Source organism: Lemur catta, chromosome Y (genome assembly GCF_020740605.2).
Source record: "Lemur catta isolate mLemCat1 chromosome Y, mLemCat1.pri, whole genome shotgun sequence".
In the NCBI taxonomy this organism is placed as follows: Eukaryota; Metazoa; Chordata; class Mammalia; order Primates; family Lemuridae; genus Lemur; species Lemur catta.
Window position 1 is genome coordinate 2965 of NC_059156.1, and position 19612 is coordinate 22576.

At 58.5% G+C, this 19612-nt stretch overlaps 3 pseudogenes; all 3 read right to left on the bottom strand.

Annotated features, from left to right (window-relative positions):
- Window positions 1-2938: 2938 nt before the first annotated feature.
- On the bottom strand, window positions 2939-3030 carry LOC123629111 (annotated as a pseudogene).
- Window positions 3031-8974: 5944 nt separating this feature from the next.
- LOC123629112 lies at window positions 8975-9066 on the bottom strand (annotated as a pseudogene).
- Window positions 9067-15002: 5936 nt separating this feature from the next.
- Window positions 15003-15094, bottom strand: LOC123629113 (annotated as a pseudogene).
- Window positions 15095-19612: the final 4518 nt, after the last annotated feature.

Here is a 19612-nt window from a genome sequence, read left to right on the forward strand (position 1 = left end):
TCCATTTTCCTGTCCTGGAAGAAATACGAAGTTGCCCGTGATCCTTCCCCCATCATCTTCCAGTTTCCTCGACTCGGAAACACTGTGAACACGACGTATTCGATCGTATAATCTCTGCGTGTGCACGTGGGCGCCCATACCTATTTCTTTTCGGCACCGGCTCATATCTTTTGGCACCTAGGGGGGAAAAAAAGAAGAAACCAAAAAGGGACAGAAAGATGTTCTGTCCTTTTACGCTCTCCTCCCCCAACCCCCCCAACTTCTGGGAACTCGTAGTCTGGCCTATGTCCCCACGGCAGGTTAAATCTTTTCTTAAAACTCCCAAGGGGTCCCCTGCCCCCCAGGTGGGTGGCCGGCAGAGTTCACAGGCTTTGCTTTTGGCAGAGCCTGGACCATTGAAATCATTAACCTCAATCATTGCTAAAGCTGAGAACCACACGCTCCCCCCACCCATCCCTACCCACCCCCCATCCCCCGCCTCCCGCGCCCTTTAAAAGCTCTCTATTTCTGCCTAGCCCTCTGTTCGGGAAGTTTGGGGGTTTGAGATGGGAAGGTCTACCTGATTTCCTCCTTTACCGGCCAAATAGACTCCCTCTTTCCTTCCTCCTCACACAGCTTGTCCTCGCTATTTGCCTCGTGGGCAAGCGGCCGAGTTTTCGGTAACACCGAGACTTCTAAGCTGTGTCGTCGGTCTTCTTTTCTTTTTACTTTCTTTCCTCTTTTCTTTTTCTGTCTTTTTTTTTTTTTTTTTTTTTTTTTGAGACAGGATTCCTTTCACTCTGTCCTCTCCCAGCCAGGCCGCCTTGGCCTGATTGTAGCTCACGGCAAGCTCCAAATCCAGGGCTTAAGTGATCCTCTCTGCCTCAGCCTTGTGAGCAGTTGGGACTATAGGCAGATGCTGCCACACCAGGCATAATTTTTCTTTTTTTATATTTTGTTGGTAGAGACGAGGTCTCATCGTGTTACCCAGGCTGGTCTCCGGCTGCTGGGCTCAAGTCATGCTCCCGTCTCTGCCTCCCAAGTTGCTGGGGTCACAGGCATGAGCCACCGTGGCCAGCCAGGTTATTGAAAGGCGATCACTTTGCTATCCTGATACGAAACCCCAAATGTGCGAGTGTAAGGCACCAGACGGAGGGAGTCCCCGCACCACATTGTCACGGCCGTTGAGGGTGGCTCACGAAAAAGCTGGGATGGGGGTACACGGGAGTGATCAAGGGGATATATTCTAGTGGGATAGCGGAAATATAGAATGTCCTGAAAAACACCAAGTGTCAGAATGCCACAGCAGTCAGTGGCTCACAAGCTTCCGTTCCATTGTGTCATGGTAGGCGGCTTACTTTTCTCCTCCTCCCTCGGGATGAGTAAAGCCTGACATAGAAAATGTCTAGGTCTCATCCAAATCCGTCAAGACGATGGAAGGGGGAACTGGGAGAGGAATAAAGAAAAAACCAGGAAGAAGCAAATCCAGGGAGAAGGGGGACGAGGAGGAGCAGGAGGAAACTGCCTCCCCTGCCCCGGTGCTACCCAACGATACGTGAAGAATGGCCTCTTCCCTCCTCTCCCCCCCCCCCCGCAACTGTGCCTGGAGGTGTACCCTACGGCTACGGTCCTAAAAGAATGTATGACTACTTATAATAATGGAAGAAATGCGGTCTGATAGGTCTTTTGTGCAGTGGGACACCTACCCGGCCAGGGCACTCACGGTGAATGGAGCTTGCAGGGCGGGCGGGAGGTTGCTCTGGGTGAGTCTGTGAGTTAGAGCGCCCCTCGTCCTGGGAAACGGGGTGCGGCCGGAAGGGCGGCCGCCCCCTCGCCCGTCACGCAACGCACGTTCGTGGGGAACCTGGTGCTAAACCATTCGTAGACGACCTGCTTCTGGGTCGGGGTTTCGTACGCAGCAGAGCAGCTCCCTGGCTGCGATCTACTGAAAGTCAGCCCTCGACACAAGGGTTTGTCCCGGCGGGCGGGTGCGCGCGCGCGCGCGTCCCGGCCGGCCGGCGGCGGCCCCTCGGGGCGCGGGTCTCCCCGGGTCCGTCGGTCACCGCCTCCTCGGCCCCTCCCGTCGCTCCGGCCCTCCGCGCTGCCTCGGCCCCTCCCGCGCCAGGGCTAAGGCGGGGCGGGGGGGGGGTGCGCGCGCGGGCACGCGGTGTGTCGGTCGGGGGCGCCGGGGAAGGTGGAGGGGGCGGCCCTCCCCTCCCCTCCCCTCCAGGCCGCGCCCGGAGTCACGCCTCGGGGTGGACCCCGACCCCCAACCACGCGGCCTCCTCCCCGCGCGACCCGCCGGGGCTCGTCCTCCGGGCTGGGACCGGGGTTCCCGGGAGGAGCGCGATGGTCGGTGGGTGGGGGAGACGGGGCGACCGAGGCGCCGGCGGGGGAGGGGCCGCGCCGGTCTGGCCGCCGCGGCCCTCTCCGTCGCCGCGGGGGCGGAAGGGGTGGCCCTCCGGTCGGGGGACCGGCCGGTCCCCCCCCGCCCTTCTTTCCCCCGAGAGTCGGGGTCGACCAGGAGGCCGGCGGGCCCCCGTGAGGGTAGGACGGCGGGGACCCGCTGTCTCCGCGCTCGCGCCCCCCGCCGGCGCCGCGCGCGGACGCCGCGGTACGCGGGGTCGACCAGATGTCCCCCGTCACACTCAGTCTCGGCGGGACCGCGGCCGGGGCCGGGGCTCCTCGACGCTATGCCAGCGGTCACCGCCAGAGGGCTCCGTCCTCGCGGACTTCTCCACTCTTTTCTTTTCGTCTCCCTCCTCCCGCCCCGTCCCCCGCCCCCCCCTCCCCCCCCCCCCGCTAGCTCGCTCGCTCGCTCCTTCTTCCTTGCTTCGCTTCCAACCCCCCCCCCTGCCCCCTGTTTTCCTCCGCACGCGCGCAGTTATCAGGCTCACGAACTCTCCCGGGGACCTGGCGTGACTTTCATCGCAAACCGCCCCCCCCAATCATGGTTTCACGTCACGCGGGGGATGTGCCGACACAGCAGGAGGCACACCTCACACGTGCGTGTGAACACGCAATCACCACGTTTATGAACTGGAAAGGGATCTGTCGGGTGTGACTTTGCGATCACTTCCCCTCCCTCCACCCCCCGCTGAGAATGAGTTTCCCCGGCCTCCTGTGGCCGCCTGGTAATCGCCTGCAGACGCCGTGGCCCGGGTCCGCCACAGGTTGCCCTCGGCTTCCCTTCGCGCAGTGCCCTGGGGTCCACCAGATGTCTCTGGCCAATTGGGGCCGTAGTGTGCCCTTGACGGTGTGGTCACTAGGTGTCGCTCCGCGCTCAGTATTCTTCCTTCTCGCTGTGACTTTGGTCTCTTTTGTTCAAAACTTCTTTCTTCCTTCCTCTTTTTCCCTGTTTCCATTCTCCCTTTTTCATCTCTTTCTCTCTTTTTGTTGCTTTTTTTCGCGGCACATGGGTGATGTGTGTGTGTGTGGGTGGGGTGTGTGTGTGTGAGAAACGCGGCGTGAGGGAGAAGACACATCTCACACGTGCACGGGAACACCCGATCGTCACGCTTCAGAGTACCGACCGATGGATCTGGTACCGAATTTTTAATAGTTTTCTTCTCTCTCTCTCTCTCTCTCTCTCCCTCCCTCTCTCTGTCTCTCTCTCTCCCCCCCTCCCTCCCTCTCTCTCCCTCTCTCTCTCCCCCGTGTCTCTCTCCCCCCTCCCCCTCGCCCTCTTCTTCTCCCTCTCCCTCTCTCTCTCTCTCCCCCTCTCCCTCTCCTCCTCCTCCTTCCTCTCCCTCCCTCCCTCCTCTCTCTCTCTCTCTCCCCCTCTCCCTCTCCTCCTCCTACTCTTCCCTCCCTCCCTTTCTGTCTCTGTCACTCTCGCCCTGTCTCCTTCTCTCCCTCTGTCTCTCTCTCTCTCTTTCTTTTCTTTCTCTTTCTTCTTTTCTTTCTCACAGGGTCTCGTTCTGTTGCCCTCGCTAGAGTGGCGTGGCGTCAGTCTAGCTCACGGCAACCTCAAACTCCTCGACTTAAGCGATCCTTCTGCCTCAGCCTCCCGAATACCTGGGAATACCGGCACGTGCCCACCGTGCCCGGCTAAGGTTGTTTATATCTATTTTTAATTTTCCAGATAATTTATTTCTCTCTCTTTGTAGGGACGGGGAGGGGCGGGGCGGGGCGGCGGCGGTGTCTCGCTCTTGCTGAGGCTGGTCTCCAACTCCTGACCTTGAGCGATCCTGCCGCCACGGCCTCCCAGAGTGCTAGGATTACAGGCGGGAGCCACTGCGCCCGGCCGTTTTTTCTATTTTCTATTTTTTTTTTTTTTAATTAGTTAAGACTGACGGTGAGCACTGCTTGCCTGTGTTACTCCCTAGAGCTGACGGGTGAAGTCCCCAGCCTGTATCCCGGGGGGCCGTATGTCTCTTTATTACAAAAACATCGCTTTGACTTTACCCCCTGCGACGCCCCCGCCCCCACCCCCACCCCCACCCCCGACCCACAACCAGGGACAACGGTGTGTACGTCCTCATCGACACATTATTTATGGCATTGGGGGAGGGGGCAGCAAAGGAAATACTGGTCCTGTAGAAGAAACATTCCCTCGCTCCACCGGTGGCTCCAGTATGAACTTTATGTCCAGAACTTGATTCTGCTCTCCCTTTTAGTAGTAGGACGGTGACCACTGCACCGGCACCGGCACCCCCCACACCAGCAGCCCCCCCGCCCCCCTACCCCCACACCGCCACCACCACGACCACCACCATAATTTTTCTATACCTTGTTCGATTGGGGGATTTCTTTTTTGTTGTTGTTGAGGCAGAGACTCCCTCTGTTGCCCGGGCTAGACTGAGTGCCGTGGTGGCAGCCTAGCTCACCGCAACCTCAAACTCCTGGGCTTCAGCGATCCTACTGCCTCAGTCTCCCGAGTATCTGGGACTACAGGCATGCGCCAGCATGCCCGACTAATTTTATGTGTGTGTGTGTTTGTGTGTGTGTGTGTGTGTGTGTGTGTGTGTGTGTGCGTGCGTCTGTGTGTGTGTCGGTGTACATGCATATACCGGAACGTGGCCCGACTGCAGTGACACCAGCTATGTTAAGTCGTTCTCTGGGTAGGGAAAGAACTTAACCGGATAGGCCCCATCGATCGCTTGTCTGTTCTGATAGTTTCGTGGCAGCCGTTTCTTGCCCTTTCTTTTCTCTCTCTCTGTCTCTCTCCCCCGCCCCCACCCCCACCCCCCAATTCTTTCTAAGAAGACATTTAGGATGTCAGATTCTGGCCACGTGTCCCCCTGGGCACAGGGGGCCAGCAAAGACAAAGGTCTTTGGTCGCCAAGTGTTCATTCCACGGTGACAGATATTGCCACGCTTCTACTGTCCGGGCCTTGAGATCGTCAGTGGGTCAACTGTGAAACTCCCTGTACTCGACTTCCCTCTCGGGTAGGTCCCCGTCCCAACCCGCCGGCTCCTAGCACACACCCCAGTGTCACTCTCTCCTCTCGGGATAAAGTTCCAGATGATCCGATCCGCTCCAAGGAGGAAGGGGAGCTGACCGGGCCGCCCACTGTGCGCCCCACCCCCACCCCTCCCCACCCCCGTCATAGGGTCCCTTCTTTTCAGGCTGACACTGGCACCGGTTGTCGGGTGTCACCTAGCGGCCACTCTGATCAGCCATCGTGATCGCGGAAAGCCAGGTGACGTTGGGAGTTTAAGAGCTGACTCCCCGGGGCGGGGTGGGGGCTGGAGGGCGGGGCGTGGTTCGGATCAGCGGCGGGGAGTAGAGCACGACCGGTCCCACTCCCTTCTTCCTGGGCCCGCAGCTCTGGGCCCCGCCCGAGGCAGCCCTCGCCTCTGGCGGCTCTCCGCCCACCCGCCCTGTTGTCTGCGGGAGGCGCCCCTCCTCCCGCTCCCTGCCTCCTCCCGGGACCATAGGCCTGTGCCCCTAGGTTTTTTTCTTTTTTTTTCACCCTTGTGTTCGTCTCTCTTTTATCTTGTTTTGTAGGCTTACTGAATATCATCTCGGATAAAAATTTAAATCACAGAATGCCTCATATTATATAACAAGACGTAGCGTTTTATCCTACGCCGAGAACGATGCGTTTTTCTCTTCGGGTCCATTTTCCTGTCCTGGAAGAAATACGAAGTTGCCCGTGATCCTTCCCCCATCATCTTCCAGTTTCCTCGACTCGGAAACACTGTGAACACGACGTATTCGATCGTATATCTCTGCGTGTGCACGTGGGCGCCCATACCTATTTCTTTTCGGCACCGGGCTCATATCTTTTGGCACCTAGGGGGGAAAAAAGAAGAAACCAAAAAGGGACAGAAAGATGTTCTGTCCTTTTACGCTCTCCTCCCCCAACCCCCCCAACTTTTGGGAACTCGTAGTCTGGCCTATGTCCCCACGGCAGGTTAAATCTTTTCTTAAAACTCCCAAGTGGTCCCCTGCCCCCCAGGTGGGTGGCCGGCAGAGTTCACAGGCTTTGCTTTTGGCAGAGCCTGGACCATTGAAATCATTAACCTCAATCATTGCTAAAGCTGAGAACCACACGCTCCCCCCACCCATCCCTACCCACCCCCATCCCCCGCCTCCCGCGCCCTTTAAAAGCTCTCTATTTCTGCCTAGCCCTCTGTTCGGGAAGTTTGGGGGTTTGAGATGGGAAGGTCTACCTGATTTCCTCCTTTACCGGCCAAATAGACTCCCTCTTTCCTTCCTCCTCACACAGCTTGTCCTCGCTATTTGCCTCGTGGGCAAGCGGCCGAGTTTTCGGTAACACCGAGACTTCTAAGCTGTGTCGTCGGTCTTCTTTTCTTTTTACTTTCTTTCCTCTTTTCTTTTTCTGTCTTTTTTTTTTTTTTTTTTTTTTTGAGACAGGATTCCTTTCACTCTGTCCTCTCCCAGCCAGGCCGCCTTGGCCTGATTGTAGCTCACGGCAAGCTCCAAATCCAGGGCTTAAGTGATCCTCTCTGCCTCAGCCTTGTGAGCAGTTGGGACTATAGGCAGATGCTGCCACACCAGGCATAATTTTTCTTTTTTTATATTTTGTTGGTAGAGACGAGGTCTCATCGTGTTACCCAGGCTGGTCTCCGGCTGCTGGGCTCAAGTCATGCTCCCGTCTCTGCCTCCCAAGTTGCTGGGGTCACAGGCATGAGCCACCGTGGCCAGCCAGGTTATTGAAAGGCGATCACTTTGCTATCCTGATACGAAACCCCAAATGTGCGAGTGTAAGGCACCAGACGGAGGGAGTCCCCGCACCACATTGTCACGGCCGTTGAGGGTGGCTCACGAAAAAGCTGGGATGGGGGTACACGGGAGTGATCAAGGGGATATATTCTAGTGGGATAGCGGAAATATAGAATGTCCTGAAAAACACCAAGTGTCAGAATGCCACAGCAGTCAGTGGCTCACAAGCTTCCGTTCCATTGTGTCATGGTAGGCGGCTTACTTTTCTCCTCCTCCCTCGGGATGAGTAAAGCCTGACATAGAAAATGTCTAGGTCTCATCCAAATCCGTCAAGACGATGGAAGGGGGAACTGGGAGAGGAATAAAGAAAAAACCAGGAAGAAGCAAATCCAGGGAGAAGGGGGACGAGGAGGAGCAGGAGGAAACTGCCTCCCCTGCCCCGGTGCTACCCAACGATACGTGAAGAATGGCCTCTTCCCTCCTCTCCCCCCCCCCCCCGCAACTGTGCCTGGAGGTGTACCCTACGGCTACGGTCCTAAAAGAATGTATGGCTACTTATAATAATGGAAGAAATGCGGTCTGATAGGTCTTTGTGCAGTGGGACACCTACCCGGCCAGGGCACTCACGGTGAATGGAGCTTGCAGGGCGGGCGGGAGGTTGCTCTGGGTGAGTCTGTGAGTTAGAGCGCCCCTCGTCCTGGGAAACGGGGTGCGGCCGGAAGGGCGGCCGCCCCCTCGCCCGTCACGCAACGCACGTTCGTGGGGAACCTGGTGCTAAACCATTCGTAGACGACCTGCTTCTGGGTCGGGGTTTCGTACGCAGCAGAGCAGCTCCCTGGCTGCGATCTACTGAAAGTCAGCCCTCGACACAAGGGTTTGTCCCGGCGGGCGGGTGCGCGCGCGCGCGCGTCCGGCCGGCCGGCGGCGGCCCCTCGGGGCGCGGGTCTCCCCGGGTCCGTCGGTCACCGCCTCCTCGGCCCCTCCCGTCGCTCCGGCCCTCCGCGCTGCCTCGGCCCCTCCCGCGCCAGGGCTAAGGCGGGGCGGGGGGGGGGGTGCGCGCACGGGCACGCGGTGTGTCGGTCGGGGGCGCCGGGGAAGGTGGAGGGGGCGGCCCTCCCCTCCCCTCCCCTCCAGGCCGCGCCCGGAGTCACGCCTCGGGGTGGACCCCGACCCCCACCACGCGGCCTCCTCCCCGCGCGACCCGCCGGGGCTCGTCCTCCGGGCTGGGACCGGGGTTCCCGGGAGGAGCGCGATGGTCGGTGGGTGGGGGAGACGGGGCGACCGAGGCGCCGGCGGGGGAGGGGCCGCGCCGGTCTGGCCGCCGCGGCCCTCTCCGTCGCCGCGGGGGCGGAAGGGGTGGCCCTCCGGTCGGGGGACCGGCCGGTCCCCCCCGCCCTTCTTTCCCCCGAGAGTCGGGGTCGACCAGGAGGCCGGCGGGCCCCCGTGAGGGTAGGACGGCGGGGACCCGCTGTCTCCGCGCTCGCGCCCCCGCCGGCGCCGCGCGCGGACGCCGCGGTACGCGGGGTCGACCAGATGTCCCCGTCACACTCAGTCTCGGCGGGACCGCGGCCGGGGCCGGGCTCCTCGACGCTATGCCAGCGGTCACCGCCAGAGGGCTCCGTCCTCGCGGACTTCTCCACTCTTTTCTTTTCGTCTCCCTCCTCCCGCCCCGTCCCCGCCCCCCCCTCCCCCCCCCCCCGCCCGCTAGCTCGCTCGCTCGCTCCTTCTTCCTTGCTTCGCTTCCAACCCCCCCCCCGCCCCCTGTTTTCCTCCGCACGCGCGCAGTTATCAGGCTCACGAACTCTCCCGGGGACCTGGCGTGACTTTCATCGCAAACCGCCCCCCCCAATCATGGTTTCACGTCACGCGGGGGATGTGCCGACACAGCAGGAGGCACACCTCACACGTGCGTGTGAACACGCAATCACCACGTTTATGAACTGGAAAGGGATCTGTCGGGTGTGACTTTGCGATCACTTCCCCTCCCCCCACCCCCCGCTGAGAATGAGTTTCCCCGGCCTCCTGTGGCCGCCTGGTAATCGCCTGCAGACGCCGTGACCCGGGTCCGCCACAGGTTGCCCTCGGCTTCCCTTCGCGCAGTGCCCTGGGGTCCACCAGATGTCTCTGGCCAATTGGGGCCGTAGTGTGCCCTTGACGGTGTGGTCACTAGGTGTCGCTCCGCGCTCAGTATTCTTCCTTCTCGCTGTGACTTTGGTCTCTTTTGTTCAAAACTTCTTTCTTCCTTCCTCTTTTTCCCTGTTTCCATTCTCCCTTTTTCATCTCTTTCTCTCTTTTTGTTGCTTTTTTCGCGGCACATGGGTGATGTGTGTGTGTGTGGGTGGGTGTGTGTGTGTGAGAAACGCGGCGTGAGGGAGAAGACACATCTCACACGTGCACGGGAACACCCGATCGTCACGCTTCAGAGTACCGACCGATGGATCTGGTACCGAATTTTTAATAGTTTTCTTCTCTCTCTCTCTCTCTCTCCCTCCCTCTCTCTGTCTCTCTCTCTCCCCCCCTCCCTCCCTCTCTCTCCCTCTCTCTCTCCCCCGTGTCTCTCTCCCCCCCTCCCCCTCGCCCTCTTCTTCTCCCTCTCCCTCTCCCTCTCTCTCCCCCTCTCCCTCTCCTCCTCCTTCTCTTCCCTCCCTCCCTCCCTCTCTCTCTCTCTCCCCCCCTCTCCCTCTCCTCCTCCTACTCTTCCCTCCCTCCCTTTCTGTCTCTGTCACTCTCGCCCTGTCTCCTTCTCTCCCTCTGTCTCTCTCTCTCTCTTTCTTTTCTTTCTCTTTCTTCTTTTCTTTCTCACAGGGTCTCGTTCTGTGTCCCTCGCTAGAGTGGCGTGGCGTCAGTCTAGCTCACAGCAACCTCAAACTCCTCGACTTAAGCGATCCTTCTGCCTCAGCCTCCCGAATACCTGGGAATACCGGCACGTGCCACCGTGCCCGGCTAAGGTTGTTTATATCTATTTTTAATTTTCCAGATAATTTATTTCTCTCTCTTTGTAGGGACGGGGAGGGGCGGGGCGGGGCGGCGGCGGTGTCTCGCTCTTGCTGAGGCTGGTCTCCAACTCCTGACCTTGAGCGATCCTGCCGCCACGGCCTCCCAGAGTGCTAGGATTACAGGCGGGAGCCACTGCGCCCGGCCGTTTTTTCTATTTTCTATTTTTTTTTCTTTTAATTAGTTAAGACTGACGGTGAGCACTGCTTGCCTGTGTTACTCCCTAGAGCTGACGGGTGAAGTCCCCAGCCTGTATCCCGGGGGGCCGTATGTCTCTTTATTACAAAAACATCGCTTGACTTTACCCCCTGCGACGCCCCCGCCCCCACCCCCACCCCCACCCCCGACCCACAACCAGGGACAACGGTGTGTACGTCCTCATCGACACATTATTTATGGCATTGGGGGAGGGGGCAGCAAAGGAAATACTGGTCCTGTAGAAGAAACATTCCCTCGCTCCACCGGTGGCTCCAGTATGAACTTTATGTCCCAGAACTTGATTCTGCTCTCCCTTTTAGTAGTAGGACGGTGACCACTGCACCGGCACCGGCACCCCCCACACCAGCAGCCCCCCCGCCCCCCTACCCCCACACCGCCACCACCACGACCACCACCATAATTTTTCTATACCTTGTTCGATTGGGGGATTTCTTTTTTGTTGTTGTTGAGGCAGAGTCTCCCTCTGTTGCCCGGGCTAGACTGAGTGCCGTGGTGGCAGCCTAGCTCACCGCAACCTCAAACTCCTGGGCTTCAGCGATCCTACTGCCTCAGTCTCCCGAGTATCTGGGACTACAGGCATGCGCCAGCATGCCCGACTAATTTTATGTGTGTGTGTGTTTGTGTGTGTGTGTGTGTGTGTGTGTGTGTGTGTGTGCGTGCGTGCGTCTGTGTGTGTGTCGGTGTACATGCATATACCGGAATGTGGCCCGACTGCAGTGACACCAGCTATGTTAAGTCGTTCTCTGGGTAGGGAAAGAACTTAACCGGATAGGCCCCATCGATCGCTTGTCTGTTCTGATAGTTTCGTGGCAGCCGTTTCTTGCCCCTTTCTTTTCTCTCTCTGTCTCTCTCCCCCGCCCCCACCCCCACCCCCAAATTCTTTCTAAGAAGACATTTAGGATGTCAGATTCTGGCCACGTGTCCCCCTGGGCACAGGGGGCCAGCAAAGACAAAGGTCTTTGGTACCAAGTGTTCATTCCACGGTGACAGATATTGCCACGCTTCTACTGTCCGGGCCTTGAGATCGTCAGTGGGTCAACTGTGAAACTCCCTGTACTCGACTTCCCTCTCGGGTAGGTCCCCGTCCCAACCCGCCGGCTCCTAGCACACACCCAGTGTCACTCTCTCCTCTCGGGATAAAGTTCCAGATGATCCGATCCGCTCCAAGGAGGAAGGGGAGCTGACCGGGCCGCCCACTGTGCGCCCCACCCCCACCCCTCCCCACCCCCGTCATAGGGTCCCTTCTTTTCAGGCTGACACTGGCACCGGTTGTCGGGTGTCACCTAGCGGCCACTCTGATCAGCCATCGTGATCGCGGAAAGCCAGGTGACGTTGGGAGTTTAAGAGCTGACTCCCCGGGGCGGGGTGGGGGCTGGAGGGCGGGGCGTGGTTCGGATCAGCGGCGGGGAGTAGAGCACGACCGGTCCCACTCCCTTCTTCCTGGGCCCGCAGCTCTGGGCCCCGCCCGAGGCAGCCCTCGCCTCTGGCGGCTCTCCGCCCACCCGCCCTGTTGTCTGCGGGAGGGGCCCCTCCTCCCGCTCCCTGCCTCCTCCCGGGACCATAGGCCTGTGCCCCTAGGTTTTTTTTTTTTTTTACCCTTGTGTTTGTCTGTGTTTTATCTTGTTTTGTAGGCTTACTGAATATCATCTCGGATAAAAATTTAAATCACAGAATGCCTCATATTATATAACAAGACGTAGCGTTTTATCCTACGCCGAGAACGATGCGTTTTTCTCTTCGGGTCCATTTTCCTGTCCTGGAAGAAATACGAAGTTGCCCGTGATCCTTCCCCCATCATCTTCCAGTTTCCTCGACTCGGAAACACTGTGAACACGACGTATTCGATCGTATAATCTCTGCGTGTGCACGTGGGCGCCCATACCTATTTCTTTTCGGCACCGGGCTCATATCTTTTGGCACCTAGGGGGGAAAAAAGAAGAAACCAAAAAGGGACAGAAAGATGTTCTGTCCTTTTACGCTCTCCTCCCCCAACCCCCCCAACTTCTGGGAACTCGTAGTCTGGCCTATGTCCCCACGGCAGGTTAAATCTTTTCTTAAAACTCCCAAGGGGTCCCCTGCCCCCCAGGTGGGTGGCCGGCAGAGTTCACAGGCTTTGCTTTTGGCAGAGCCTGGACCATTGAAATCATTAACCTCAATCATTGCTAAAGCTGAGAACCACACGCTCCCCCCACCCATCCCTACCCACCCCCATCCCCCGCCTCCCGCGCCCTTTAAAAGCTCTCTATTTCTGCCTAGCCCTCTGTTCGGGAAGTTTGGGGGTTTGAGATGGGAAGGTCTACCTGATTTCCTCCTTTACCGGCCAAATAGACTCCCTCTTTCCTTCCTCCTCACACAGCTTGTCCTCGCTATTTGCCTCGTGGGCAAGCGGCCGAGTTTTCGGTAACACCGAGACTTCTAAGCTGTGTCGTCGGTCTTCTTTTCTTTTTACTTTCTTTCCTCTTTTCTTTTTCTGTCTTTTTTTTTTTTTTTTTTTTTTTTTTTGAGACAGGATTCCTTTCACTCTGTCCTCTCCCAGCCAGGCCGCCTTGGCCTGATTGTAGCTCACGGCAAGCTCCAAATCCAGGGCTTAAGTGATCCTCTCTGCCTCAGCCTTGTGAGCAGTTGGGACTATAGGCAGATGCTGCCACACCAGGCATAATTTTTCTTTTTTTATATTTTGTTGGTAGAGACGAGGTCTCATCGTGTTACCCAGGCTGGTCTCCGGCTGCTGGGCTCAAGTCATGCTCCCGTCTCTGCCTCCCAAGTTGCTGGGGTCACAGGCATGAGCCACCGTGGCCAGCCAGGTTATTGAAAGGCGATCACTTTGCTATCCTGATACGAAACCCCAAATGTGCGAGTGTAAGGCACCAGACGGAGGGAGTCCCCGCACCACATTGTCACGGCCGTTGAGGGTGGCTCACGAAAAAGCTGGGATGGGGGTACACGGGAGTGATCAAGGGGATATATTCTAGTGGGATAGCGGAAATATAGAATGTCCTGAAAAACACCAAGTGTCAGAATGCCACAGCAGTCAGTGGCTCACAAGCTTCCGTTCCATTGTGTCATGGTAGGCGGCTTACTTTTCTCCTCCTCCCTCGGGATGAGTAAAGCCTGACATAGAAAATGTCTAGGTCTCATCCAAATCCGTCAAGACGATGGAAGGGGGAACTGGGAGAGGAATAAAGAAAAAACCAGGAAGAAGCAAATCCAGGGAGAAGGGGGACGAGGAGGAGCAGGAGGAAACTGCCTCCCCTGCCCCGGTGCTACCCAACGATACGTGAAGAATGGCCTCTTCCCTCCTCTCCCCCCCCCCCGCAACTGTGCCTGGAGGTGTACCCTACGGCTACGGTCCTAAAAGAATGTATGACTACTTATAATAATGGAAGAAATGCGGTCTGATAGGTCTTTGTGCAGTGGGACACCTACCCGGCCAGGGCACTCACGGTGAATGGAGCTTGCAGGGCGGGCGGGAGGTTGCTCTGGGTGAGTCTGTGAGTTAGAGCGCCCCTCGTCCTGGGAAACGGGGTGCGGCCGGAAGGGCGGCCGCCCCCTCGCCCGTCACGCAACGCACGTTCGTGGGGAACCTGGTGCTAAACCATTCGTAGACGACCTGCTTCTGGGTCGGGGTTTCGTACGCAGCAGAGCAGCTCCCTGGCTGCGATCTACTGAAAGTCAGCCCTCGACACAAGGGTTTGTCCCGGCGGGCGGGTGCGCGCTCGCGCGCGCGTCCGGCCGGCCGGCGGCGGCCCCTCGGGGCGCGGGTCTCCCCGGGTCCGTCGGTCACCGCCTCCTCGGCCCCTCCCGTCGCTCCGGCCCTCCGCGCTGCCTCGGCCCCTCCCGCGCCAGGGCTAAGGCGGGGCGGGGGGGGGTGCGCGCGCGGGCACGCGGTGTGTCGGTCGGGGGCGCCGGGGAAGGTGGAGGGGGCGGCCCTCCCCTCCCCTCCCCTCCAGGCCGCGCCCGGAGTCACGCCTCGGGGTGGACCCCGACCCCCACCACGCGGCCTCCTCCCCGAGCGACCCGCCGGGGCTCGTCCTCCGGGCTGGGACCGGGGTTCCCGGGAGGAGCGCGATGGTCGGTGGGTGGGGGAGACGGGGCGACCGAGGCGCCGGCGGGGGAGGGGCCGCGCCGGTCTGGCCGCCGCGGCCCTCTCCGTCGCCGCGGGGGCGGAAGGGGTGGCCCTCCGGTCGGGGGACCGGCCGGTCCCCCCCCGCCCTTCTTTCCCCCGAGAGTCGGGGTCGACCAGGAGGCCGGCGGGCCCCCGTGAGGGTAGGACGGCGGGGACCCGCTGTCTCCGCGCTCGCGCCCCCCGCCGGCGCCGCGCGCGGACGCCGCGGTACGCGGGGTCGACCAGATGTCCCCGTCACACTCAGTCTCGGCGGGACCGCGGCCGGGGCCGGGCTCCTCGACGCTATGCCAGCGGTCACCGCCAGAGGGCTCCGTCCTCGCGGACTTCTCCACTCTTTTCTTTTCGTCTCCCTCCTCCCGCCCCGTCCCCGCCCCCCCCTCCCCCCCCCCCCGCTAGCTCGCTCGCTCGCTCCTTCTTCCTTGCTTCGCTTCCAACCCCCCCCCCCGCCCCCTGTTTTCCTCCGCACGCGCGCAGTTATCAGGCTCACGAACTCTCCCGGGGACCTGGCGTGACTTTCATCGCAAACCGCCCCCCCCAATCATGGTTTCACGTCACGCGGGGGATGTGCCGACACAGCAGGAGGCACACCTCACACGTGCGTGTGAACACGCAATCACCACGTTTATGAACTGGAAAGGGATCTGTCGGGTGTGACTTTGCGATCACTTCCCCTCCCCCCACCCCCCGCTGAGAATGAGTTTCCCCGGCCTCCTGTGGCCGCCTGGTAATCGCCTGCAGACGCCGTGTCCCGGGTCCGCCACAGGTTGCCCTCGGCTTCCCTTCGCGCAGTGCCCTGGGGTCCACCAGATGTCTCTGGCCAATTGGGGCCGTAGTGTGCCCTTGACGGTGTGGTCACTAGGTGTCGCTCCGCGCTCAGTATTCTTCCTTCTCGCTGTGACTTTGGTCTCTTTTGTTCAAAACTTCTTTCTTCCTTCCTCTTTTTCCCTGTTTCCATTCTCCCTTTTTCATCTCTTTCTCTCTTTTTGTTGCTTTTTTCGCGGCACATGGGTGATGTGTGTGTGTGTGGGTGGGTGTGTGTGTGTGAGAAACGCGGCGTGAGGGAGAAGACACATCTCACACGTGCACGGGAACACCCGATCGTCACGCTTCAGAGTACCGACCGATGGATCTGGTACCGAATTTTTAATAGTTTTCTTCTCTCTCTCTCTCTCTCTCCCTCCCTCTCTCTGTCTCTCTCTCTCCCCCCCTCCCTCCCTCTCTCTCCCTCTCTCTCTCCCCCGTGTCTCTCTCCCCCCCTCCCCCTCGCCCTCTTCTTCTCCCTCTCCCTCTCCCTCTCTCTCCCCCTCTCCCTCTCCTCCTCCTTCTCTTCCCTCCCTCCCTCCCTCTCTCTCTCTCTCCCCCCCTCTCCCTCTCCTCCTCCTACTCTTCCCTCCCTCCCTTTCTGTCTCTGTCACTCTCGCCCTGTCTCCTTCTCTCCCTCTGTCTCTCTCTCTCTCTTTCTTTTCTTTCTCTTTCTTCTTTTCTTTCTCACAGGGTCTCGTTCTGTGTCCCTCGCTAGAGTGGCGTGGCGTCAGTCTAGCTCACAGCAACCTCAAACTCCTCGACTTAAGCGATCCTTCTGCCTCAGCCTCCCGAATACCTGGGAATACCGGCACGTGCCACCGTGCCCGGCTAAGGTTGTTTATATCTATTTTTAATTTTCCAGATAATTTATTTCTCTCTCTTTGTAGGGACGGGGAGGGGCGGGGCGGGGCGGCGGCGGTGTCTCGCTCTTGCTGAGGCTGGTCTCCAACTCCTGACCTTGAGCGATCCTGCCGCCACGGCCTCCCAGAGTGCTAGGATTACAGGCGGGAGCCACTGCGCCCGGCCGTTTTTTCTATTTTCTATTTTTTTTTCTTTTAATTAGTTAAGACTGACGGTGAGCACTGCTTGCCTGTGTTACTCCCTAGAGCTGACGGGTGAAGTCCCCAGCCTGTATCCCGGGGGGCCGTATGTCTCTTTATTACAAAAACATCGCTTGACTTTACCCCCTGCGACGCCCCCGCCCCCACCCCCACCCCCACCCCCGACCCACAACCAGGGACAACGGTGTGTACGTCCTCATCGACACATTATTTATGGCATTGGGGGAGGGGGCAGCAAAGGAAATACTGGTCCTGTAGAAGAAACATTCCCTCGCTCCACCGGTGGCTCCAGTATGAACTTTATGTCCCAGAACTTGATTCTGCTCTCCCTTTTAGTAGTAGGACGGTGACCACTGCACCGGCACCGGCACCCCCCACACCAGCAGCCCCCCCGCCCCCCTACCCCCACACCGCCACCACCACGACCACCACCATAATTTTTCTATACCTTGTTCGATTGGGGGATTTCTTTTTTGTTGTTGTTGAGGCAGAGTCTCCCTCTGTTGCCCGGGCTAGACTGAGTGCCGTGGTGGCAGCCTAGCTCACCGCAACCTCAAACTCCTGGGCTTCAGCGATCCTACTGCCTCAGTCTCCCGAGTATCTGGGACTACAGGCATGCGCCAGCATGCCCGACTAATTTTATGTGTGTGTGTGTGTGTGTGTGTGTGTGTGTGTGTGTGTGTGCGTGCGTGCGTCTGTGTGTGTGTCGGTGTACATGCATATACCGGAATGTGGCCCGACTGCAGTGACACCAGCTATGTTAAGTCGTTCTCTGGGTAGGGAAAGAACTTAACCGGATAGGCCCCATCGATCGCTTGTCTGTTCTGATAGTTTCGTGGCAGCCGTTTCTTGCCCCTTTCTTTTCTCTCTCTGTCTCTCTCCCCCGCCCCCACCCCCACCCCCAAATTCTTTCTAAGAAGACATTTAGGATGTCAGATTCTGGCCACGTGTCCCCCTGGGCACAGGGGGCCAGCAAAGACAAAGGTCTTTGGTACCAAGTGTTCATTCCACGGTGACAGATATTGCCACGCTTCTACTGTCCGGGCCTTGAGATCGTCAGTGGGTCAACTGTGAAACTCCCTGTACTCGACTTCCCTCTCGGGTAGGTCCCCGTCCCAACCCGCCGGCTCCTAGCACACACCCAGTGTCACTCTCTCCTCTCGGGATAAAGTTCCAGATGATCCGATCCGCTCCAAGGAGGAAGGGGAGCTGACCGGGCCGCCCACTGTGCGCCCCACCCCCACCCCTCCCCACCCCCGTCATAGGGTCCCTTCTTTTCAGGCTGACACTGGCACCGGTTGTCGGGTGTCACCTAGCGGCCACTCTGATCAGCCATCGTGATCGCGGAAAGCCAGGTGACGTTGGGAGTTTAAGAGCTGACTCCCCGGGGCGGGGTGGGGGCTGGAGGGCGGGGCGTGGTTCGGATCAGCGGCGGGGAGTAGAGCACGACCGGTCCCACTCCCTTCTTCCTGGGCCCGCAGCTCTGGGCCCCGCCCGAGGCAGCCCTCGCCTCTGGCGGCTCTCCGCCCACCCGCCCTGTTGTCTGCGGGAGGGGCCCCTCCTCCCGCTCCCTGCCTCCTCCCGGGACCATAGGCCTGTGCCCCTAGGTTTTTTTTTTTTTTTACCCTTGTGTTTGTCTGTGTTTTATCTTGTTTTGTAGGCTTACTGAATATCATCTCGGATAAAAATTTAAATCACAGAATGCCTCATATTATATAACAAGACGTAGCGTTTTATCCTACGCCGAGAACGATGCGTTTTTCTCTTCGGGTCCATTTTCCTGTCCTGGAAGAAATACGAAGTTGCCCGTGATCCTTCCCCCATCATCTTCCAGTTTCCTCGACTCGGAAACACTGTGAACACGACGTATTCGATCGTATAATCTCTGCGTGTGCACGTGGGCGCCCATACCTATTTCTTTTCGGCACCGGGCTCATATCTTTTGGCACCTAGGGGGGAAAAAAGAAGAAACCAAAAAGGGACAGAAAGATGTTCTGTCCTTTTACGCTCTCCTCCCCCAACCCCCCCAACTTCTGGGAACTCGTAGTCTGGCCTATGTCCCCACGGCAGGTTAAATCTTTTCTTAAAACTCCCAAGGGGTCCCCTGCCCCCCAGGTGGGTGGCCGGCAGAGTTCACAGGCTTTGCTTTTGGCAGAGCCTGGACCATTGAAATCATTAACCTCAATCATTGCTAAAGCTGAGAACCACACGCTCCCCCCACCCATCCCTACCCACCCCCATCCCCCGCCTCCCGCGCCCTTTAAAAGCTCTCTATTTCTGCCTAGCCCTCTGTTCGGGAAGTTTGGGGGTTTGAGATGGGAAGGTCTACCTGATTTCCTCCTTTACCGGCCAAATAGACTCCCTCTTTCCTTCCTCCTCACACAGCTTGTCCTCGCTATTTGCCTCGTGGGCAAGCGGCCGAGTTTTCGGTAACACCGAGACTTCTAAGCTGTGTCGTCGGTCTTCTTTTCTTTTTACTTTCTTTCCTCTTTTCTTTTTCTGTCTTTTTTTTTTTTTTTGAGACAGGATTCCTTTCACTCTGTCCTCTCCCAGCCAGGCCGCCTTGGCCTGATTGTAGCTCACGGCAAGCTCCAAATCCAGGGCTTAAGTGATCCTCTCTGCCTCAGCCTTGTGAGCAGTTGGGACTATAGGCAGATGCTGCCACACCAGGCATAATTTTTCTTTTTTTATATTTTGTTGGTAGAGACGAGGTCTCATCGTGTTACCCAGGCTGGTCTCCGGCTGCTGGGCTCAAGTCATGCTCCCGTCTCTGCCTCCCAAGTTGCTGGGGTCACAGGCATGAGCCACCGTGGCCAGCCAGGTTATTGAAAGGCGATCACTTTGCTATCCTGATACGAAACCCCAAATGTGCGAGTGTAAGGCACCAGACGGAGGGAGTCCCCGCACCACATTGTCACGGCCGTTGAGGGTGGCTCACGAAAAAGCTGGGATGGGGGTACACGGGAGTGATCAAGGGGATATATTCTAGTGGGATAGCGGAAATATAGAATGTCCTGAAAAACACCAAGTGTCAGAATGCCACAGCAGTCAGTGGCTCACAAGCTTCCGTTCCATTGTGTCATGGTAGGCGGCTTACTTTTCTCCTCCTCCCTCGGGATGAGTAAAGCCTGACATAGAAAATGTCTAGGTCTCATCCAAATCCGTCAAGACGATGGAAGGGGGAACTGGGAGAGGAATAAAGAAAAAACCAGGAAGAAGCAAATCCAGGGAGAAGGGGGACGAGGAGGAGCAGGAGGAAACTGCCTCCCCTGCCCCGGTGCTACCCAACGATAC